The sequence below is a fragment of the Sus scrofa genome, chromosome 13, assembly GCF_054392235.1.
Source record: "Sus scrofa isolate SSC_HxYL_T2T_F1_AM1 chromosome 13, Sscrofa_HxYL_maternal_Yorkshire_Landrace_v2.0, whole genome shotgun sequence".
Lineage (NCBI taxonomy): Eukaryota > Metazoa > Chordata > Mammalia > Artiodactyla > Suidae > Sus > Sus scrofa.
In genome coordinates, this window is record NC_139395.1 from 135266516 (window position 1) to 135291965 (window position 25450).

The following is a 25450-nucleotide window of genomic DNA, read 5'->3' on the forward strand; positions in this document are numbered from 1 at the left end:
ATCAAATTTTATTTATTTGACAGATGTAAGTCACTCAGAAGAGCTCATTTTGATTTATCAGGTACATAATAATATGCCTTTCAAAAGAAAAACATGTTCCTATATATTTGCTTGACAGACTGAAATGCTGCAGAACTAGCACTTTGTTCTTTCAGAGAGAAAGACTATGTATAGTCTTTCTGAATGTGTTTCTGGTCTAATCATCCAAGTAAATCCAAGGGAGTTATTCTAGGTTCTTGAATAAATATTACTCATTTTATAACTTTTCATTAAAGTAAAATATAAATATCACCTACATTTAACATACATCATTTCTAAACCAGTAATTGGAGTATAGATATATGCAAATTATTTACACTCACATACTCACACCTACTATCAAAAAAGCCAAACATAAAAGCTAGGACATAAGAGTGGAATTTCCTTTTTAATTTTGAGGCTTCTATTACACTTCATTTCCCTTATCAGTTCTACATTGTGTCTCAGACTGGGAGTCTTGTAAATTTTTTCCTTGGTTTGCCTCGCAACCATATTTTGCAGTTTAATGGGCCTTAATATATTTAGCTATGTGATTTGTCTCCACCAGAAAGGGTTAAGGGAACCAACATACTTCCTGATTCACTAATGCCTCAGGGAGTGACAACAAGCATCCATGACATATGACTGGAATGGAAACTGCACTTGAGTTGAAAAGCCTATCTGCCTTCTTCAGGATCTGTTGGGGCTTAGCTTCCAACTGCTTCTTCCTAGGGAATATGAAGCACGATCTAGTAGTTTCGGCCAGCATCAGGGTGAGGGCAAGACCTTGACAAACCAAAGTCACGTGAGAAGCAATGATGGGAGCAACATCCAGATCCTCAGCAGTTTGGAGCATAGATAAAATCCAAGAAATTCAAGGAGAGTACTAGTCCAAGCAAGGCAGGATCCCAGCCTGAAGGCAAAGGTAGAGAGAGACATAACGGTTAGCAGGTGCAAGGCGGGACTCTTCCCCAGTCTTGAAAAGATGCTGAACTTTATTTATTCAACAACTATTACTGAGCATTTATTACATGCTTGGCATTGTTCTAGGCATGGGGGGAAGGGCCATCTGGGCAGAATCAACCCTGTGCCCTGGGCCAAAGCAAGAGGGCTGAGAGACTCTGTGATTGAGGTGAGAGAGCCCAAGATTTGTCCCTAAAGAAGTTCACATGTCTCTCTGGCAGCCAGGGGGAGTTAGTGAAAACAGGAACTTGAGAGTTGTAACAAGACCTTTAGATAATTTAGTTTTGACAGCAGGGCTTTGATAAAACATTGTATGAGCAAGTCGAGGAGGACTATGTACATATATTCTGCCTTTATAGGCATCAGCTTAGGAACTGGGCTTTGTTTGGCCCCACATTCCCATAATAGCAGCAGGGTTTGGAGGATAGGGTACCAGCAATAGCTAATCTGATTGTAAAAACTCAGGGAAAACAGTAACAGCAGAACTGAGATAGGAGATGACAAAAGGGAGCCAGAACATCTAAGCTCTGTCCAGGGGAACCTAGGGGGGTTGCAGGATGTAGAGGATAGAACAAGTGGGCAAGCATTGGGGCAAACACTCAGGTGGCAGGTAATGCTCCAAAATAAAGGACAGTCTCATGTTGGTAACCACCCCCACTGCTTTAACCCCGAGTACAGGGACTAGCCAAAAAAGGGAAAGAAAGCCTGCAATTAGAGTTGAGAGGAAAGGGACCACAACTCCAGACATAAAACACATAGCACAGCACCAGATACACAGTAGGCTTCAGTTCATGAGAGGCACATTTACTGTCATTGTTTTAACCTGAACAAGATCCCAGTAAATAGATTTTTCACTCTGACTGGTCTCCAAATTCAAACCTTACAGGAAAATACCCTGCCCAGGATTTTTGCCCCAAATTACTTTCTTCACAGAAAGTTAAGGGTCCTTGTGGGCTGATAATACAAATATAGTATGTCCATACTCTCTTCAAAAGTTGGAATTCTCTTCCTCTGAGTTTAACTTCAATTCTGAGTCTAGCACCAAACTTGGTTGCTAGGGAAGAAGATTAAATCAAAAAGCACTGGTGAGCCTCTGGGATTATCTGTGGATTTCATTCATACAGGCTGTATTTCCTCCCATTACTATTGGTAACTGAGAGATGCCTGCTCAATATGTCGTGTTTATGTTATGTGAGCCTTATGAGCAACCAAGGAAAGAAAACCAGAACTTGGTTGTGGTGGGATTTGATAGTCTTTAGTTCCAGTAGCATGGACCCCAGCTGCAACCATGTGTTTTGAAAGAATACTTAAGCAGGGTGAAACACCAAGCTTTTCTTTGCCCAGCCTCAAAAGACCTCCCCTCTCCTCACATCAACCCACCTTATCCACTTAATACAAATGATATAAATATCTAATTTCAAATAGCAGATTTCTAAGTTCCTCCATAGACTAGCAAAACCTAGCTAATGTTGAGAAGCAAAGAAGAAAAAAACACTTCTTTGTGGCAGAACTACCAGACTAACACCCTACCCAGACTTATATTTCATCATGTGCCCAAAGCCTGAACTTGCTGCACAACTGGTATCTCCTCTCTTTAAGACTGTCACAACACCAAGGTGCCATTCAGGTCAATGCATTGACCTATTGCTAGCAAAGCCGAGCAAACCAATGGCAAAACCCTGGGTAAGCTATACGATAAGAGGCAGATACTGCTGGTGTCAAAGACCACACATCTGAGTGCCTGTGTTTGACAAGCAAAATCTATGTGGCTGCCTCACTGCCCAGGAAGAAGTGCCATGGACATGAAAACAGCCAAGGGGTGTGTTCTATGAATAGCTATGCTGCACCAACCTAGAAAATTCACATTATTGATATAAGGTAGCAAATTCAGAAAGTTTTTAAGGGTATTCTTTCTAAACCCTGATGTTGGTGAACAGGGTTGCAGGAAATCCTAAAACACCCACTGTTTTATCTTGGCATTAACAGGCAACATGAAGGGTTTAAGAAAACTTTGTTGAAAATTTTCTACTTTGAGCGGCAAGGGATTAGGTGTTTATTCCAATTTCTCTCTCACTCCCTCCCTTCCTGAGAGGGAAGTTCACTCTTAAGTTGAAAAGCAAACAGCCGCAGAAGCATTTCCAGGTACAAAGCCACGGAGTATACTCCAGCCTTTGGGGAGAGTCTCCCAGGTTTCTAACCACAGCCAGTTTTATGTTCTGCGCATCAATCCACACTCATGATTGTTACCATACACCTGTATGTCATTCGGAGGTTCACCTAGCTCAAGCAAATTATATTTTAAAACTGAACTGATCAAAAAAAAAAGTTCAGGGAAAGGGATTTCCTAGCTCTCAAATAAAAATGTGCAGTGGAGCGCTTACTAAGTAAACAGAAAACATGGGCAGCTGAGAAATCAATTTAGCTGAACAAACAATGTTCCATGTAATGAACTACTAATTATCCTTTTATGCCATGTCAGTCTGAGTGATTACAGAGCTGTGCAGTTTAATTTGACGTTTGAGCATTGCCTTGCTCCATTAGCTTCATATAAAGCTACAACACATTCAAGGGGGGGGGGCTGTATTTATCTGGAACTAAGTAAGCACCTGTATTAATAATAAGAGGAGCATCTCAGAATCTTTTTAAAAATATGTTTTTCATATGAGAATAAATAAAGCATTGGGAGCCCAAGGAGTGTGGAAATCAAATCAGATAACCTTTCAGTCAGTAGATGAAACACCTTGAAGCAGTGACATGCCCTGGGCTCATCGCAGTAACTCTGGCTCTTGAAAATGCCACCACCATCAGCTGACACTTACCATGCTCCCCAGCCCCAGGCTTCAATCAGCTGTAGGACTAGAGAGACCAACCAAGAAGAGGATGCAAAGTGGGGGTGAAATGAGGAAGGAAGGATCCCTTTTTCAAACTAGGTTCATTAAATTGTAAGAATCCTTTTTTAAAAAACCTAACCTATGTGTAGTGAAAATATGATCAAGGGGGTTAGAACCCTTGACTTTACCTGCTTTTCACGTCATATCACATAGTGAGTGAAATGGCTAAGGGAGTAAATGATAATCTAAGAATTTTTTTAAAGTGTTGTCCAATTGAACAAATCCGTGTTGAGTTTCTGCCAAGCACCTGTGCTAAGTGTTGTGGCAGATAGCGAAGTAATGATACAATGCATATCCTTCAAGGTTTGGACAACCTTTAATACTCAAGTCATCTTTTCTTGCTGAGCAAGAAAAATCGCCCCTCATATGCAGTGGTTCTCACCTTTGGCTGCACATTGGAATCACCTAGAGATCCTCCCAAAAAACTTACACCTTTATCCCATCCCCAAAGATTCTAATTTTATTGGTGGGGATGGGGAGAGGAGCAATGGGAAAGTCATTTTTACAGGATCTCAGGTGAATCAAATTGGAAGCTGCTGTTGAAATCCACTGCTGTTAACTAAAGTTTTATCTTCAGATTATGCCATTTACTCAATCCACAAATATGCATTGAGTACTGGAGATGCACCTGTAAGATGTGGGCAAGATACACAATAGTGATACAATGATCCCCTTGGGGAAGGAAGAATCACCCACTTTTTTAGAAAACATTACTGCTAGAATTATACACCACTTCAGAAAGAATGATCTCAATTAGTGCCCACAACAACCCTGAAGTGAGATATCCCTATCCCATTTAACAGTTGGGAAATGAGGCCTGGCAAAATTAAGTGGCTCACCCGAGGCTGAACATTTAATCAGTGACAAACTGGGACTTAAAAGAAACATAGACTTTTTGGGAGTTCCCATCGTGGCTCAGTGGTTAACGAACCCAACTAGTAACCATGAGGTTGCAGGTACGATTCCTGGCCTCGCTCGGGGGGGTTAAGGATCTGGTGTTGCGGTGAGCTGTGGTGTAGGTCGAAGACACGACTCAGATCCGACGCAGACATGGTGGCTGTGGTGTAGGCTGGCGGCTACAGCTCTGATTCTACCCCTAGCCTAAGAAACTACATATGCCGTGGGTGCAGCCCTCAAAAGACAAAAAAAAGAAAAAGAAACAGAATTTTAGAGCCAGATGAGATCTCAGTGATGACCTGACTCAAACCTCTCATTTGTCTTGTGAGTGCTGAGTTCAAGAGAAATTCACCTGACCGGCCAGTGGTCAAATGGCTTTTAAAGCCCTAAGACTAAAACCTAGTTTCCCAATTCCTAGTTTAGTGTTTTTACCCAAGCAATAGATTGCATCTGCAATGGTCAGCCCCAGTCACTAGACAACTAAAAGCAGGATATTTGACGAAGGACAGGGCTCCAGAACTCACTTATTTTAGCCTCACATCAGACTGATGACTAAGGGAATAAATCCACTGCTTGGCACTTAGTTGTCAAGCTAGCTAAGAAAAGTAAGGGAATAAAATAATGCCATAAGTTCCCGTTGTGGCACAGCAGAAACAAATCTGACTAGGAACCATGAGGTTGTGGGTTCGATCCCTGGCCTCACTCAGTGGGTTAAGGATCTGGCTTTGCCATGAGCTGTGGTGTAGGTTGCAGATGCTGTGGCTGTGGCATAGGCTGACATCTACAGCTCCGATTTGACCCCTAGCCTGGGAACCTCCACATGCCACGGGTGCGGCCCTGAAAAGCAAAATAATAATAAGAAGAATAATAATGCTGTCAGGTAAATCTGTAATAAAGAGACTTTTCCAGAATCCCAAATCCCAAATCCTTGACCAATTACATGTCTCTGACCTACTCCTTCCCCATGGCTACATCTAAGGAACTTAGGCAAATACGTTTTTTAGTTCTAGCTAGGTCTGTGATTCTCCATCCCTGTGCATTAGAATCACCTGGTACGCCATTGAAAAATACCCAGGCCTGGACCACAGCTCCAGAAATTCTGATTTAACTGGTCTAGGATGAGTTCTGAGTATTTTTGGAAGCTCCCCCAAGTGATTCTGATATATAGTTATTAGACCTTTGACTCCAGGCATTGCCCTCAAACATGCTGGGCTACCCTTGGTCCTCAGGTGCTCTTCATCCCCAGAGCAGAAGACCAGACTAAGAAGAGTCCTGGTGTCCTCCTCCATGCCTTTTCTCCCCCAGTATCAACCATGGTTCTTCTCTGGCCTTCCAATGTTGCGAGGCATGTTTTTATAATATTTTCTTAGCCTCTTTGCTGAAAACTCCATCTTGTCCTTCCTTACTTTGTCCCGTCTTCCTGCTTGAGAAACAGTCACGGTGATGGTAAATGACTTAAGTTTAAGAACAAAGACCTAAAGGCATGGGTTATTCGTGGGGTCAGCTGAAAGAGGACATAATACACTGGTCTAGGCAGGCCAGACCTGTGCAGATTGGCATGCCATTTGCACAAGCATGATATGTCCTCTAAAGAATAAGAGAAAGAGGAACCTCATGGCCAAGTGGTTTATGAGTGGTCTTAGCAGAATATGCATTAGCAAAGAGAACCAAGGTGCAAACCTAGACACACAGGGTTGCCGCAAATACCCATGCTGTTTGCGGAAGCACAGTGAGAATTCTCTGAAATGCTGTGCATAGATAGCTAACTCAAATGCTAATGATTCTTAAATGCCTAAAGTTTAGAGTAAAAGTTTAACCATCTACCAGCTAAGTGACTTTTAAAATAATAAAAGAACTTACAAAATAATTTTTTAAAAAACCTACATCCTTTACCTACAACCCCCTTTTCACTTGATGTAATCCTCAAGAGCACAATAAAAGCAGTGTGGTTTCTTGAGGCAGGGCTCTTGGTCCATGAGACCTTGAGTCCCCTGGTTCCCACCTTTACTTAAGATAAATGTCTCTGTGTCTTGTTTTATGTTAACTTTTTTTTCCTTAAGTTCTACAGCACCCGTTCTTCAGCCCATCCTGCTGAGCTGGTCTCGGCATTCCAAGACAGAAAGTAGTTTCTCCCAAGCAAGAGGAGCAGGCTTCATTTTAAAACACAGCATTTTTTTTTTTATATATGCTACAAAATGCCTAGCCAATACTCCTCAAAACTATCAAGGTTGTGAAAATCAAGGAAAGACTGAGAAACTATCACAGACCAGAGGAGACTAAGGAAATGTGACAAATATATGTAATATAGTATCCTAGACTGGATCCTAAAACTGGAAAAGACATTAACAGTAAAAGTGGTAAAATCTAATTGAAGTGTAGAATTAATAGTCATGTACCCATTTGGTCTTTTATTTTTGACAAATGTGCCGTGACATTGTAAGATTGTAACATTAGGGAAAACTGAAACTGGTTGAGGTGTATAAAGGGAACCCTGTCCTATCTTTACAACTACTCCATAAATCTAAAACCATTTCAAAATAAAAAGTTTGTTAAAATAAAAAGAGCAATTTTTTAGGTGCACTGAATGAGTTTAAAGGATTCCTTATCTAGTTTTTAATCATGATACCGTTTAACTTCCCTTTTCAAAATTTTACCCCTTGCTAATATAGCAAATTGCCTCTATCTGAGGATTTTGTCCTTAACTATATTGTCCTTAAATCATTCCATAGATCAATGGTAGAGGGAGTCTTATGTATCTCCACAGGTTAGAAGGTACTATTAACAGTTCTCTCAGTGTTATATATTAACCATGTGGGAAAAAATAGATGATTGTGGCATTAAAACACAACAAATCTCAACTCTAGAAAATAGATCCTGGCTGCCATATTCTGGGACATGAAGCCACAGGGTTTAGCAGCATAACAAAGTGTTTCCATTGTGTTGGCGGCACTATTTTTACTGTCATGTTCTTACCACATTCACATGCATATTTTATGATCTTTACTGAATGCAATGTGTTCTCTACGTAGAACATATGTAGTCTCTGAGCACATTAAAAACAGCTGCTGCCTGAATCCCTGTCTGTTTTCCCAGCCTATAAGCCTAGTTCCCAGGCCTGTCCTCCAAGACTGTTTTACTTAAGAAAAAAATGAATGAACAATTAGCAAGTGGTATGTTGCTACCAGATCTCCAAGATGATCTCCATAAGAGCTCAGTGAATATGAAAGGAGTCTAGTATCTACATAGAGGGATGGAGAGCTAGCTACCTTCACTTCTACTCAATCCAAAAAGAAACTAGCTCACGGCGAGTGCAGGAGTTTTGTCACTTAAAGTTTAAACCTGCTTTGTTGTGATATGAGGCCCACTAAAATCATGCCATCTTCATCATACAGGCAAAGAATGTCCTAGGAAATTTCTAGCCAGTGCCTCTGGGAAGTGAAACAAAAAAATAGAAAGCAAGGGGAAAAAGATGCTGAAATGAGGCTTTAAAAAAGAAGACCTTTTATCCGATTGGGCCTATTCTTCTCTCCCCAGACCAGCATAGGGTACCTCAGCTTTAACCACCCTGCAAGGATAATGTTTTAAATCAATCTCCTCCATTGGGCCTGCTACTGGCTTCCCATGTGGCTAGAATAGATTTCTGTTACTCTATGTTCCAATTTGGAACCTAGAGGTTGGGTGTTTCTATATCTGGCCCATGCTCAAACTTGCCTTTCCATTCAGCCTCCCAAATCCTGTGTTGTTCTGTGCCTATCTATTTCTCCACTTGATTATAAAGCTCCATGGGGGAGAAAACCATGTCTTATTCATTTTGTGTCCCTTACTATGCCTACCACAATGCCTGTCAAGTAGCAAGTGTTCAACAAATGTTGGTGAAATATGTTTGATAGTTCTTTAGTGGCAAGGCTTCCTATGGAGCTCATTTATGGCTGCAGTCTCTGTGGTCACACCAATGGGTGAATCAGGGAAGTGCTTAATCAGAACTCACCTGGAGGACCCCACATTTCTCCTGCCCACCTTGGAAAGATTAAGGGTTGATTCACTCAAGACTGAGGCAGTCCTAGAAGCACTTCGGAATAATGTACTAAAGAGACCAACTTTCCCTCATCTTTTTGGTTGTAAATTTACTCCATGGTGCAGAATTTATTAGCTGAAAAGAAATGATACCAGGCCATCTCATAAAGGAGACACGTAATACATAGGGCATGTCCTGAAGGCTGAGAGAAGACAAAACTCTTTAGATATGATGATATGTAGATGACTTGCAGATAAGAGGTGAGTGTGGCATAGTTCATACTCAAATTGTCTTACTGGCAGTAAAGCGCAACAAAACCAGGAGAAAACAGTCTTTAATGTGAAGTTGGAGTGATATTTTCCAACTTGAGCCCAAAAGGGATGGCATTGAAAGAAAGGCCTCCCTAGTCTATTCCACCAATCCCCTGCCCCAGCACAAGCTTTAGTTCTCTACTCTTTCCCCAAAAACCATCCCCTCATAGTCCTTTCCCACAGACCCACCCACTCACTCAGTCTTTTTTCTTTCACATCTTTTTTGAAATATATTGTTGCCTCCCACTAGGGTTCTACCTTGGGCTAAGCAAACAGGTGGCTTGTCAGTCATCAGAAATTTGCATTTATGTTCCTGAACTTGGAATATGGAGGAGTAGGGGACCCATGGCAATCACCTATCCTCAGGAAAGGATATTTATGAATGAATTTTACCTATCATACTGTCATGATTAACTTCTTGCTAATATGTATCCTTTATATTATTAAACTAAAATTATATCAGAGTCCTTCTTTACCATAACTCCTGCTACTCTCTTCTTACAAGAACTCCCCTTGTGTTTTCTACTTGTATGTCTGTCTTGCTTATTAAACTGATTATAAGGTCCTTGGAGGGAAGACCCATGTTCCCAGTGTTTACTTGGTATGGCTCAAATGGCATGAAAGAGGTGGAGAGAGAAGGAAAAATATCCAAGACAGTCTGTGCTTTTATTTCAAATCCATAATTTTGTACATTTTCCATAACTCCTACATAAGCATCTTGGCCATTTTGGCAGCCCAAATCCAACAAAGTCTGAGTTATTTTACTCACTATTTTTGTGTTAAGTGAAAATTCTTCTTACAGGCATGAAAGCATATTTGTCAACCAAACTGGACCATAACCTTCTCTTCTAATTCGTCTTATCCCTTCTAGCCTCTCTTACTTAGATTTTTGCTTAGATTATGCTGCATAACAAACAACCCCAAAGTCTCAGGGGTTCATAACAACTGGCATTTATTTCATACTCACAAGTCTGCATATCTGTGAAAGGTTACATGATCTCATCTGGGCTCATCTGGGCCAGATTGTACTCAAGCCAAGTCACTTTCAGGTCTGCTTCCATGTGCCTTTATCTTGGGTCTCAGGATGAAGGAGCAAGAGTTACCTGAGATACACTCTTCTTAAGACAAAGGGAAGAATCTCCAAGAGAGCTGGCAGAAACTTATCATGCCTCTTTTAAAGACTATACTCATGATGTCACTTCTACTGGCCTACAAAGGTCACAAGGCCAACACCAAGGATTCTGAGAGTAAGGGAGGATGCTCCACCCCAAGCAATTTGGGGAGTGAAATGAATAACTGCTGTTCAGTAATCTAATTTACCACAAGCCTCTGCAGCTTTATTTTTACTATCCCATTTAGCTGAAATCTCTTTACTAGCCACAAATCTACCTATTTCAATCTGGCCTATTATCCTTCAAGTCTCAGTTCAAATGTCACCTCCTCCATCAAACTCTCCCTGGTGTCACTGGGCAAATGTGATCCTTCCTTTTTTCCAAACACTGAAATCTTTATGACTCAAATAGTATTTATTACACATAGAATTGCATTGCAGTCATTGCCTATGTGCAATATCTCCTATAAAATCCTAAACACCTTTTTTAAAAGGGACTCTGAACAATTTTTTTTTTATTACCAACATCATTCAATGCCTTTAAGCATGATAGACATTCACTATTTATTGCATAAAGCAATGAATACATAGATATATGTGTGTGCTTGTGACTCTGGTGGGGGGGGGTGTCTGCATTAAAAAGAAAATATAGCATAATAATTAAGAGTTTCAAGGTCTGGCATCCAATAGACCTCAGTTCATATCCTGTCTTCCTCTCTCCTTGGCTGAGTGCCCCCTGGGAAGGTACTTAGCCTCTCTGTGCATCAATTTCCTCAACTATAAAATGTAAATTGTAATAATCCATGTAAATTTTGAATATAAGCACTCAGTAAGTGTTACTATTTTACTATTACTATATACACTATGGTAAAACATTTCTCTTTTATATGCAATGTGATGAAAATATTTTTTTAAATAAGTACATAATGACAAGGACTAAAAGAGAACATATGTTAGTGTAGTAGAATTGTAAGAAAAACATCCCTTTTTTATTTCCTCCATGGATAATATGGTTTTGTTTATGCAACTTAAAAAATTAAATACTTATTTTCCTTGGTGTTCAGCCAACTCCAGGGTGGTGACACCCATATGGACCTACCACTCCAATGAAATGACTTTGTGAACAGATTCTATGTGCCAGTGCTACTATAAATACTTTTTTTTTTTTTCTAATTCTCACAACAACCTGCAAGGTCAGTAATATTATGCCCATTTTATAGATGAGAAGGGTGAGATCCTGAGAGGCCAAATTATTTGCCCAGGACTTTGCTGTTAGTAAGTGGGAAATATATGGAGTTCCCACTTTGGCTCAACAGGATCGGCAGTGTCTCTGCAGTGCCAGGATACAGGTTCAATTCCTGGCCCAGCACAGTGGGTTGCTGTAGCCTGGGGGTAGTATGCAACTGTGACTTAGATTTGATCCCTGGACCAGGAACTCCATATGCTGCAGGGCAACCAAAAAAGGGGGAAAAAAAGAGAAGAAGAAGAATTGGGTTTAGGAATTCCTGCTGTGGCACAGCTGATTAAGTTTCCTGTGTTATCTCTGTGGTGGCATGGGTTTGATCCCTGGTCCAGGAACTTCCATATGCCACAGGTGTGGCCTCCCCCATGAAAAAAACTAAAACAAACAAACATAAGTGGGAGATATGAGAAACAGAAATAAGGCCTGTCCCTGCAGTTTAGACTTCCTTCTCCACCCTATGTTTCTTTTCAATCACTATTTCACAGGTAATTTATTGTGTGAAAAACAAACCAAAGGCACCTAGACATGTGTTGGTTTCTAATACCATTCTCCAATAAAATAAACCAAAGCCCACTGGAGAAATTGTTGCATCTAGGACTGTAGCTAGAAATATATAAGATGAGTCTGGAACATTTGTAGTGATAGCAAGTAATGAAGCACTCCAAAAATTTATAAAAAGAAAACATATATACATACAATGACATGGACATGTCTAAGGGGCACAGGAGCCACCTGAAGGAGCTTCCAATGTCTAAAGCTAGAGCAATATGAGCAACAAAATAAAATGGTATTTAAACCAATGTATAAAATAAGTATCCATCAGTCCTCACTGATATAAATAAATGATTTAATAAAGAAATAAGTGGAGGATGGAATTCCTGTCATGGCTCAGCAGAAACGAATCTGACTAGCATCCATGAGGATGCAGGTTCGATTCCTGGCCTTGCTCAGTGGGTTGAGGATCTGGCATTGCCGTGAGCCATGGTATAGGTCCCAGACATGGCTTGGATCCCGCATTGCTGTGGCTGTAGTATAGGCCAGCATCTATAGCTCCGATTTGACCCCTAGCCTGGGAACCTCCATATGCCATGGTTGTGGTCTTAAAGACAAAAAAAAATTTTTTAAGAAAAAAAGAAAAGAATGGAGGAGAACAGACAAATTTTCCATGCAGAAAACCTCCAAATAAATTATGTGGATACTCTACCCACAAAGAGGGGAAGCATAATTCTCCAGTTTTTAAGTGCAGAGTGCTCAGGGTAACTTCCTTCCAAAGAGTACAGTATAGAAAAAGGAGAAATGAGTAACCTCAGTGGAGAAACAAATACTACCTCAGCCAGGTGTCAAGGTCAACATCAACAGTGATGTCATGTTGATAATATGCACCCTTGATACGATGTGATGTAGTCCCCCTCCCCAAACCTCATAACCCTAACTAATCTAAGAAAAACTTCAGATCGGGTGCTTGGGGTTATCAGACACAACTTAGAATAGATTTACAAGGAGATCCTGCTGAGTAGCATTGAGAACTATGTCTAGATACTCATATTGCAACAGAACAAAGGGTGGGGGAAAATAAATGTATACATGTAAGGATAACTTGATCCCCTTGCTGTACAGTGGGAAAATAAATAAATAAATAAGAAAAACTTTAGACAAATTCCATGAGTGGCACATTCCAAAGAATGCCTGAACACTACTCTTCAAAACTGTCAAGGTCATAAAGAACAAGAGAAGTCTGGAAAACTCTCATAACCAAAAGGCTAAGGAGACATGACAAATAAAGTGGTGTAGTATCCTGGCTGACATTTTAGAGCAGAAAGAACATTAGGTAAAAACTAAAGAAATCTGAGAAGTTCATAAAAAGATGAGTTTCAGTTAGTAGTAATGTATCAATATTGGTTGACTGATTGTGACGAATGTATCATATTAATATAAAATGTTAATAATAGGAGAAACTGTGTATATGGGAGTGCTCTGTACGATCCTCACAACTTTTCTATAATCTAAAACTATTCTAAAATTGGAAATTTATTTTAAAAAACACCAGGCCTAGATGTGAAGACAGTTTCAATTCTAGAATTGTCCCCAGAAGAACCTGGGATGCAGGCTAAAAGAGTTTTCTTGTTTTCTTGGTGGTATTTAAGTACCACCTGATGAAATGCTTGCACACCATCACATTGAAAGCTGACTCACCCAACCAAGTGGATGGTCTATCTGGTGATCCTAATGAGAGACTGATTTGCCAGATCATAAAGTAATTCTTTGGTGAAGAATGTGTGCTCATTGCTCACACTTTGACTTATTATTTGAGCAATTATCTGTTCAGTATCTATCTTGTTCATACAAAGGGAGTTCCAAGAAGGACTTCTTTCACCACACATTCCAAGAACATGGCATCTACTATACATGCTCAGTAATTATTTACTGAATGCATCAATGTCAGTATAGGCTAGAGGATCAATGATCAACACTGCTAAGTGTGATCCATGGTGATCACAAGCTTTGGCTTCCTGAAGATTAAGAAGGCAATGGACAAATGTAGCTTCTCTTTCAGTCTTCTAAGTCTCTTGGTTCACTCCCCAGCATCCCAAATATCATTATTTCCAAGGCTTTCAAACAAGAGTAGAGAGAGGAATTTTACTTGTTGTAGTCAAGTCTAGTCCTAGAAAACAGTAAAGTTCCCCAAATCTAAGGAAATTATGATTCACATATTTTCTTTTGTGTGGCCTATCTATTCGCCTAAGAATTGAGCCTATTCCAGGAATCACAGGAAAACATAGACTCCTAAAAACCACAAGAAACATGTAGCCAAAAGCACTGTGGGGAAAAACTGTAAGCATAAAACAGATTTCATTAGGGGCACATAGTATTAAGTCTCTCTGGTACATCAATCTTCATTATTGTTATTTTATTCTATCAGTGCATTCCAGGTCACAGTTAAGTTAGTAATTTTGCCATATCTTTCACTGCCTGGCTTTATGTAAGTGCTGCTAAGAATAAAATTAAGCAGTGGGAGAAAAACATCAGTTTGGCCTCTAAATTTAGAAAACTCGATGAATAAATCTATTAATTTCATTGTGGGGAAAAGAGAAGAGCAAATCATTCCTTATTGGAAAGATAAAATAAATAGAAAATAAAAGGTGATTATCTTTATAATTCAGAACAACAGATTTAAATGTAAAGACCTCTCAACCCTCCTTTATTTACAAATGAGTATATTGGTTGATTGTGTATTTTCATTCATTTAACCCTCATCTTGGATTTTTTAAAAAGACAATCTGAGGCAAAAAACCATACAGAAAATAGTTATATGAACCTTGGATTCAGTATTTATTGAGGAGGAGTAAGACCTTTATGAGATCCTATTGATGGGATATAAGTCATCTTCCAAAGATCATGGAAAAGTAGGTCCCTGACACTCAGCACTGCAGACATCTGGCAGGCTTTTATCCTCACACTCCATCCTCCCGCTCAACATCTGGCAGCCTCTTCATCCCTGAACCCCACCCCTGTCCCCAACTGCCTCCCAACATCTGTCACACACTTCTCTTAACCTCAGAAGCAAATCCAGTCAAAAGCTCAAAAGCACAATGTTCCAAGGGTGGTGACCTGGAGTCACATGCTAGGTGGGGGTGGAGCAAGGTTTGTTTTTATATTTTTTTAACTTTAAATGAAAACACAATTCACTGGAACATATGATTTCATGTCTGTCTGGTTCTACTGAGAAACTTGTTTAAAATTGAAATCCACAGTTAACATTAACTTCTTAAAAAGTTTTTTTATCACCCTGGGAATTAGAGGATATAATGAAAAAAATTATGAGGAAAAGAAAGAATTTTATTCTCATGATATGCATTTTATAAGCAAAGAGAATTAATTCTGATAGGGGAAAAATGGACAATATACCTATGTGTTGTCTCTGCATACAAGTCACTTAAAGTGTCTTGGAGTTCCCATCGTGGCTCAGCGGCAACGAATCCAACTAGGAACCATGAGGTTGCGGGTTTGATCCCTGGCCTCACTCAGTGGATTAAGGATCTGGCATTGCCGTGAGGGGTGGTGTAGGTCACAGATGCGGTTCGGATATGGCATTGCTGTGGCTCTGGCATAGGCTGGATGCCGCAGATGCAGCCCTAAGAGGATAAAAGACAAAAAAAAAGAAGGAAAAATAAAGTGTCTTAAACCTACTCCAAAAATGTTTTGAAACCTATTTAAGGGAGTGAGTGCTATTTGGTTTCATGTTGTTTATTTTTTTTGTGAGGTTGAGTTCTTCCTTTTCTTTTCTTTTTTTCTTTCTGCATTTTTTCTTTTTTTTTTTTTTTTTTTTTTTCTTTTCAGGGCCATACCTGCTGCATATGGAAGTTCCCATACTAAGGATCAAATTGGAGCTACAGCTGCTGGCCTAAGCCACAGCCACAGCAACATGGAATCCAAGCCATATTTGTGAGCTACATCACAGCTCACAGCAATGCCAGATCCTTAACCCACAGAGTGAGGCCAGGGATGGAATGCACATCCCCATGGATAATAGTCAGATTTGTAACCCACTGAGCTACGAGGGGAACTCCCATTTCTTAATTTTTATACAAGTTTTAAGGTTACTTTCCATTTACCATTGTGGTGCAGAAGGTTAAGAATCCAACTAGTATCCATGAGGATGCAGGTTTGGACCCCTGGCCTCACTCAGTGGGTTAAGGATCCAGCATTGCCTTGAGCTGTGGTATAACTCACAGACACAGCTCAGATCTGGTGTTGGCTGTGGCTGTGATACAGGCTGGCAGATGAAACTCCAATTTGACCCATAGCCTGGGAACTTCTACATGCTGCAGGTGTGGACCTAAAAAAAATAAAAATAAATATATCTTGCAAGTGAATAGGTGCTGTTTGAATTCCACATTAGTTTGGAAATTACTTCGTAGTGCTTCTAGCACCTTATCACACTTAATGGTTTATAGAACTATCTCACATGTGCTTTCCCCTTGTTCCGAACAGAATAACTTCCTGGTTAGGCTCGCCCTGAAATACTTCTCCACACCTGGAGTAAGTCACCTGACTTAGGTTTCCTACTACCAAACTTGTATTCTGGGCCAGACCATTGTGGCAGTTTGTTATGAACCATTTCATGGTTTTTATCTTAGGGTTATGGCTAAATGAATTAACTCCCCCAAAATTTCTTCCCTTTCTACCCCCAATCCCCCCACACACGTAATTCTCCATTCCCTCGCTTCTTTAGACCTTTCCTCTAAATAAAGAGATGCTTGCTCTTTCTCTTTTAAAAGAAATATGGATAAAACCATGTAACCCATGCTGGGCACAAGTGAATTCCTGAGGTGGTCTTGGCTTCTGATGAGATATTCCAAACTTGAAGATGCTCTGGGCCTTGGATGGCTGCCAAGTTGCTGGATGTATCACAGAGATTCTGCAGGGCAGAGCCCTATCAAAGCATTTCATCATTTTATTACCCACTTAAATTAACAATTACTTCTGGGGCATTATTTAGATTCTGTTGCAGTGTGTAGTTTCTTGTTTAAAAGTTTGAATATGTTTATTGGCTCTTCATTAATTGAAGTTCCTTGCACATACGTTATGTGTTTTGTTGTCTGTTAATATTTTATTTTAGTCCCTAAGAATGCTATAAAACAAAGCATTATATCAACATTATTTTCTCTTTTGACTTTTACCTAAACTGGGGAAATCTTTGCATGTATTAAAATCATAGGGATAGTAAACCAAGTTAGGTTGGAAACAGGCTAGAATCATAAATGGTCTTTGCTTGTCAAGATTAGCATAAGCAGGACAAAGATGACGTGAATAAGGTCTACAAATGTGCACCACGAGCTAAACTAAATGTAGAGTCCTGGAAAGAGCATTTGAATGAAAGATAGATTTGCCTTCTGGTCCAAGTTCTCCATTATCTAGCTTTGTGATTTTAGGCATGCCTCCTCACCTCTCTGTGTCTTGGTTTTTCCCATCTAGAATAAGTAGGTTTGCCTACATACATTTTTCTTAACTTTTTATTTAAAAAAAAAAAAAAGCCTCATTCACAAAAGTAGGGAGAATAGAACAATTAACCCAGCTTCAAAAATTATCAGCATATCTTGCTTCAACTATACTGCCTTAATTTCTCCTTCATCCTTTCCGGCTGATTTTTTAAAAGCAAACCCTAGATATCATAAGATTTAATCTGTAAATGAATATTTCTAACAGATAAAGACTTTTGCCCTAGCCATATCGCATTATCATCATTACATCAAAACAAACAAACCAATAAAAACCACAAACAAAAGAACAAAAACACTTAACATTAATTCCTTCAATCACTCTCAACTCTAACACTTTAAGGCCCAAAACCTCCCACAGCTAGATTTTCATCTGCTAGAGCTACCCTTTCCTAAAAACTGAAGCTTACGCCATTCTATAAGTGAGGAAGAGTTTTAGCATTTTTACCTGGTAGCTTTACTGATCTCCAATTCTGGGCTTCAAACCAAAGGGAAACATGAAAAACTTAGAGAGAATTGAGTTAAGAGCCAATCAAAGGTTTAGATGTTCAAAAGAAGGCAGATTCCTCCTGAAACATTAAAGAACTGGAATTTTTCTGACTAAAAAGGAGACACACCAATAGAGTAAATTAGAAGCAAAAATCATTCATTCATTCAGTCACACATTTTTTCATTTATTCATTCATTCAGCAAACACTAACTGAATGCTTGCTTTATGCCAAAGACAATGGTAAGTGATAGGAATGCAAATATGAATATGACACAGAGCATCGCCCACAGAAGTATGTCAGTAAGCTAGTCTCCATCTTCAACTAGGGAAAAATTAATAGCAGTGGGAATTACTGTGTAGCAGAAAGACTAGACGAATATTAAAGTGAGTTTCAAGAGACTCTGGGAATCTTTTTTTAGAGGCAGGAGAATTTCATTTTTATTTAGAATGGCTTAAATATGTATAGAGGATAAAAATATTTTGTTATCTTTCAATTCTAAGATTTTTATAAACCCTGATTTGATATTTATGCAAGAAAGTTATAATGTACAGGGTAGATACTACAGGATTACTATTACCTGTCTGTCGGATACTGAGAGTTTTCCTATACATAAGAGCAAAACCACCCTGATAAGTGAGGTTTCCTTCTCTCTGAAACAGAAAATGTAAAATATAACCTAACTCTACCTCTCCAAACAGAAGTCATAGATATATGAAACACAACTGGGAAATATTTCAGTCTTCCTTTCCCCCAATATTCCTGCTACTGGGATATCAGGCTTTATTATCTGATGGCTACAAGATCTTTAAGTTGCTAGGACACCACAGTAATTTTGATATCAGCTGCTTGAAAGCCCAGTGACTGAGAAACACCACATGAGGTAACTCAGACACCTGCAAAAGGACACCCCTGGGCCAAACAGTGATTTGAGAAATGTTTGACCTCACTGACCCCCTCTTACTCTTCACCTGTACCCCAACCCATGGCTTTCACATTGATTGGCTGTTGAGACTTTCACTTAAATGACACTCTGGCTCCTGACTTTCATTCTCCTTTTGTCTCCCACTCATCCCAAAGAAATGCCTTTGCCTATGCCCTATTTACTCCTTTTTCATAAGACCAAATTTTTAAAATAGTGTGGATATAAAAATAACTAAATCTGTTTGCTCTCCCAGAATGTATATTTTTATTATCATCAGGGCCCCCTGAAAGCATCAGTTGGTCATTAACAGAGAACCGGTGTGCGTACAGCACTGCATTTGCTAAGAGCTTTCAGATATTGTCCAATTTAACCTAATTGCCATAGCAGCCCCGTAAGATTTATATCATTTTATAGAAAAGAAACTGAGATCCAAAACCTTTTCCATAATCAGCTCAGAGACAGAATTATTGCTGATTTCAAATCTCATTTCAATATCTAGATCCCTGAGTGCTTATAATCTCCCTGGTGGAGCTCAAGTAGGACCATCCCCTGCTTAACTGGGAAGGAAGATGCTCTCATTCTCAAGTCATGACCCTTTGGTGCCTGGTCCTCTAGCTTTCTGATTTCAAATGCTCTGTTGTATTGTTGCATTGTTGTTGTCATCCTTGTCATCTCTATTGTTTTGCTTCCACAATCTCAGCATTTATCACTAAAGAAATCCCTTAACCCTGAGGGATCTTTCACTGTGGATATCTAGACATCTTTGTAGTAGTAGCAGAGAGGCCTCCAAATGGCATCACACAGGCAACCACATACTCAACTGAAACCGAGGCCAGCTCTTCAGGTCCTAGTTCTTGCATAAGAGGGCAAAGTCAGCCACAGAAAAGGAAATGTCTCGGCCTCTGATACATGACTGGTCAACTTCAGCACCCTTAAGATTCATAAAGATTAAAGCAGATAAGTCACATAGATACCAGACTGAAATGTGTGCTATTGGATTAGCCAATAAGCAAAAAGGGAGGTGGATAGACCTCTTTATAAATCATATACACTAAGACCATTCAGGGTCAGGTGAATTGCCTCTGGGTTTCACTGCACCTAGGACTTAGGTTTAAGGGACTCTAGCTAGATTTATGTACATTCAAATCTATGTGACACCACACCATCTTCTAAGGGGGGGCCCTCCAGACTGAAAGTCTAGGTATCTGAGACCTAATCCCAGATTTCACTAGCTCTATGATCCTCGATAAGTCACTTAACCTCTCTAAGGGCCTCAGATTTTTCATCTATAAAATAGGAACACAGAGAAGAGAAGGTTTGAGCTGAATAAAAACTTGTTTCTACCACTGCCTAAGATCCACTCTATTATATTCTCTTCCGGAAGGACATAAATTTGCACAAAAAACCAGAATGGTATATGCACTGGAGTTAGTCAGCCTGGGTTCGAATACCAGTTCTGCCACTTACTAGCTATGTGTCTTTGAGCAATTCACTTAACTTCTCTAAGATTCAGTTTTCTTATCTATAAGTGAAATAATAATTACTGGGAGACCAAATGAAGTAATGCATGTAAGCGGATGAGCAGAGTGCCTAGCATACAATCAATCCCCAGTAAGTGTTAGTGTTAGTTCACATCACATTTTAAAATGTTGCTCATCCTTTACTATCAACAGTCCACAGACTCATGTGCATCAAGAATGGAAATGATTCATTCTGCCTTTTAAGCTTTCCGGTTTTTGTGTAAACCTGGAAAAACTGTTCTTCAGTTCATAAATTCAAAAAACTCTGATTAAAACCTCTCTTTGCCTTGTTATGGAAACTCATTTGCTGTGATACCACATTCAAGCAGCTATGAGCTGGTTGAGTGAGCACCCACTATGTGTCAAACACATCAGAAAGAAGGTAACTATTTGAAAAAGCTCATTGAAGCAAAACCTATATAAAGAAATATACTCCTAATTACTTTATTTTTGATGCTGTCATTTTATATTATTGGCCCTTAGAAACAGCTATTGAAATTAGTCCAGCAAGATAGTGTGTATGCCTTAATTATTTACTTATTCGAAAGATGTATGACCATATATTCTGTACCTGATGCTGTGCAAGCCACTGAGGCAGAAGCAGATTAAAACCAAATACCCGGGAGCTTGTAGTCTTGTTAATAAGTAAGATGCTGCATACACAGGTACCTACCAACCAAAGCAGAATTCAAGTGACATAGAAGAAATAGAATATTACAAAAAAATGAAGAATTACTTCTGGCTAAAGGCAGAAGAGACTCAGGGAGGACTTGTTGAAGAGGTGGTTTTTAAACTGGTCCTTTAGTGGCAAGCAGGATGCCAATGATAAGAGATAGTTTATAGGGAGGAGAGTCCCTGAGAACATCCCAGGAAGAGTGATGCGTGCCAGCAAATACTGGGAGCGCCAAACCCAGAGTCCCATCTGGTTAGCATGTGATACATAGAGGGGCATGAGCACAAAGACTGGAAAAGGCACTGCTCAGTCAGGGAAGGCTTTTGTCCTCAGTAAGTGTAGGCGTTAGTTAGTAAACAACAGCAAGCCACTGAAGATTTGAGGAGCAAGGGTGCTTTAGGAAGATCAATCTGGCAACAAAAATTAAGTATTTTCTTTCTTCTAAAAGCTAAGACAAGATCATTGAGGGCCTGTGATCCTCCAAATGGAATGTCAAAACTTCCTCTTGGAAGCAGCACTGATATATTTTCACCAATAAATAGTTCACAAATATGTACCTAGCATTTGGTAAAGATCTATGGGTTTTTTTGATGAGAGCAACACTGTCCATGCACCATGACCTATTTCTCATTTTTCCTGAAAAATAAGCACTACAACCCCTTCCCCTCAAAACAATTTATTTATACTCAATGTCCCTAGAAAGTGCTATAGCCATCCCTAAGAGCATATTAATTGTTCAAATAAGAGCATTATATTAAAGCTTGCAGCCTGTATGTAATGGTAGCGTTGAAGGTTTAAGGCATATGTTATAAAATTAAGTAAATCCACAAAGCCTATCCCTTCTCAACTCCTAGCTTTCAATTCTGGTTGCATCATAAATGAAACAGGCTTGGTGGTCTCCAGCTACCTCCTAGGAACATTTGTTTGATTTACAAAAACAGGACACAATTTGATACACTGGGCATAATTAGTATTCACTACTTAGAAGAATGCCCCAAGAGTTAGAATTCAAATATACCGAAGCCAGCACTGCATTTCTCTCTGTCCCCCTTTTTTCTCCTTTTTCCCTCCTCTCTTTTTTCTGCTCTCTCATTTTTTTCTCAGAGGACCCTGCAAGACGGAGCTGTGAATAAGCAAACCCCATGTCATGGGGATCTATGCAGAATCAAAGAACAAAATGTGTGTTTCAGCCAAGGCCGTTCTTCGTAGCTAGCAGAGGCTGCTGTTATCTGCTCTACTGCCCAAACCTCTTCACGCAACTGCTGATTATATAATGTTGGTTCCACAATAAGAATTTTCTGGAAGAAGCCCCATTTCAGAGAGGGGTGCTGAGCATTTAACGGTGCTTTGCTAACAATCATTAAAGTTATTACTGTTACTTAAAGCGGCAGTAAATATGTAGAAGACATTGTGGTAACTACTGTTCACAACACATAAAAAGTTCTCTCTTTCCAAGTGCAGAAGATTTTGCCTGTTCATTTTAAATCTGCTTAATTCCTGTTTTAGGGGGCCTTGTGACAGTCTTCCAAAAGTTAGCTGCCAAAACTGTGACTATATTTAGTTGTTTATTACACACCAACTCAAGGTGGTGCATGCTGGTAGACACACAGAAAAGCAAAGAAAATTAGAGCTCATTAGCAAAGGAAGCCAGGAAAGCTTTAGGAAAATTCTGAACCGGGAAGTATTTGTTAGAGCATTTTGGTTACTTTTGAAGACAAAAATAATCTAAGCCCTAAACAAGCAGCATAAACAAGTTAATTTTAAAGTTAATAAGGGACAATGAAGAGGTGATGATAAATAGAAAAGACAGACCCCCAAACTCCAAGGAAATGGATGAAATCTTTGATTTCTTGATTCTTTGGTTTGGTATGGTTGACATGCTTCCCCTGGCTCATAGTCTGAAAATGCAAGGGAAGAAAATCATTTTGAATTTTATTTATATCCAAAATGTGACATTTTGGAATCATCACAAATTTCACCTGGGTGGTAACCAGATAAATGACATCTTCCAGTATCAATATAGCAGTGCAGAAATGGGATCAAAACTCACCTGGAAGATGGAGTTCCCATCGTGGCTCAGTGGTTGGGGATCCGGCGTTGCCATGAGCTGTGGTGTAGGTCACAGATGTGGCTCAGATCCCACATTGCTGTGGCTGTAGCCAGGCAGCTACAACTCTTATTCGACCCCTAGCCTGGGAACTTCCGTATGCTGTGGGTGTTGCCCTAAAAAGACAAAAAGACAAAAAAAAAACCAAAACCTCACCTGGAAGACCAGGATGACCTCTGCAAACTCCATATCCAAAAGAACACACTGCATTTGGTTTCTTCTCTGCAATGACTACTTTTTATTAGATTTGAAGCCCCCGCTTAAGCTTATGCTAGAAACTGTTTCAGCTGCTTATTAGTGGTCTATACCCTCATTAACTACTGTTGAGGAGAGGGAAACAGACTTTCAAGAGCATCCACTCAACCCTACTTTCAAAGCCATGATATTTTTATTTTATCCTTTGGTTTGGTGAAGGCTTGGGAGGGGGAACAGTTCCTGCCTTCCTTCATTTCTTGGAATAGAAATGAAGAATAATTGCATACTGCCCTTAAAATCAGTTTAAAAGATATTTTGAAAAAAAAAATAAAAGATATTTTGAAACTTATCCCATAAAGTCACATAACCGTGGGTGACAACTGGCCCCTATTTGTACCTCAAAGAGTGGTCACTTTCAATTCATTTATATTTTCTTTCACAATACACTCCCGCCACCCACCCACCCTCATTACCACCACCACCATTAGCCCAAACAAAATGTGCTACTTTTGAATTGTTGTGGAGAGGACTAAATGGACTAGCATAGATGTGTAAACAGTGTCACCTAGTGGACAGGAGAAGAAACCAGTGAATTAGCACAAATGGAAATTCAGGCCAGCTGTCAGCTTTGGGCCTCATTTTCCCCTTTCCTCTATTATCTATCACCTATGATGAACAAGAAAATTCGCTCAAGGAGATACACACACACACACACACACACACACACATACACAACCACAAACAAGTAAACCAAAACCCCCATAGCTTTTCCTAATTCTCTAGTTCCCTAATAAAGGCATTACCCAAATTAAAAAAAAAAAAAAAGCTAGTATTTAATGAGCATTTTCCATGAGTCAATGTTTTGCAGAGTACTTTACCTGGATCCTCTCACATAGCCATCCAAACAGTTCAGTTATTTGTTAAGGAGTTTGGGTGGCTTGTCCAAAGTAATATAGCCTGACTGTGATAGCACATGCAGTCAGTAATACCCACTATTTAACCCACACACACAAAGCCCAAGGGCAATCAAAGAGATCTTGGAGGAACCAATGTATGCAATGACACAATAATTAGATACACAGTAGGCATTTACTGTGCCCCAGACTATTAAGGGAATACAGAAATGAATTTATATGGTTTCTGCCCTCCAAGAATTTATTATCTAAAAGAAAATTTCAATTTCTGGAGTACTTTAAAGTTTACATCATTTCAACCTATCTTTATGGCCCTATAAGGTAGTTATGGCCCTGACTTTAAATATGAAGTTTTATGATTCATCCAAGTTCACACAGACAAGTGGCATGTCTAGAGATTGAAACACCTGGCTTGCGGGTGGCCACTTTGTTGTGCTCAGCGAAAGAACAACTTAAAAGTGTGTGGCGTTGGGAAGGGCAAAAAGATTTTTGTTCAGAAGTGTGACCAGTGCCATACTGTAGAAAAGGGAGCAAGCACAAGACTGATCCAAACCTCCATGGTCTATTTGGGCAGGAGACAGGTCAGGCTCCTGGATTCACTTACACAGATGCCAACAGGAACAAAGGTATCACCTGGGGGAGGAGACATTGATGGAGTACTTGGAGAATCCCAAGAAGTACATCCCTGGAACAAAAATGATCTTCTCTCGCATTAACAAGAAGGGAGAAAGGGAAAACTCAGTAACTTATCTCAAAAAAGGTACTAATGAGTAATAGTTGGCCACTGCCTTATTTATTACAAAACTAAAATGTCTCATGACTTTTATATGTGTACCAAATTTAAATTGATCTCATACACTAGAATTCAGATCATGTATGGCTGATGGAATGTTTTTTTTGAACAGTCCTGATTTAAATAAGATTGGCTAAATTAATATCGTCAGCTTTTTGGATTTTAGTAGTAATTCCAGTTCAACAAGTACTATCACTCTTTTCTCCTTCTAAAGAGACGATTAAACTCAAATATCAAAGATTAAACTTTTCAGGAAGATGATGATGAATACCTTCTCAAAACCTATAGGAGGTTGGTTTTATATTTAGATTTCTACAAATGGTTATATTAATATATTTAAATACTGAAAGATCCCTTCACTGTCTCATAGAACAAAGTAAGATTCAC

The 25450-nt window shown here is 39.5% G+C and overlaps 1 pseudogene; it reads left to right on the plus strand.

Moving 5' to 3' along the window:
* Positions 1 to 755: 755 nt before the first annotated feature.
* On the plus strand, positions 756 to 25044 carry LOC106505757 (cytochrome c pseudogene; annotated as a pseudogene).
* The last annotated feature ends 406 nt before the right edge of the window (positions 25045 to 25450 follow it).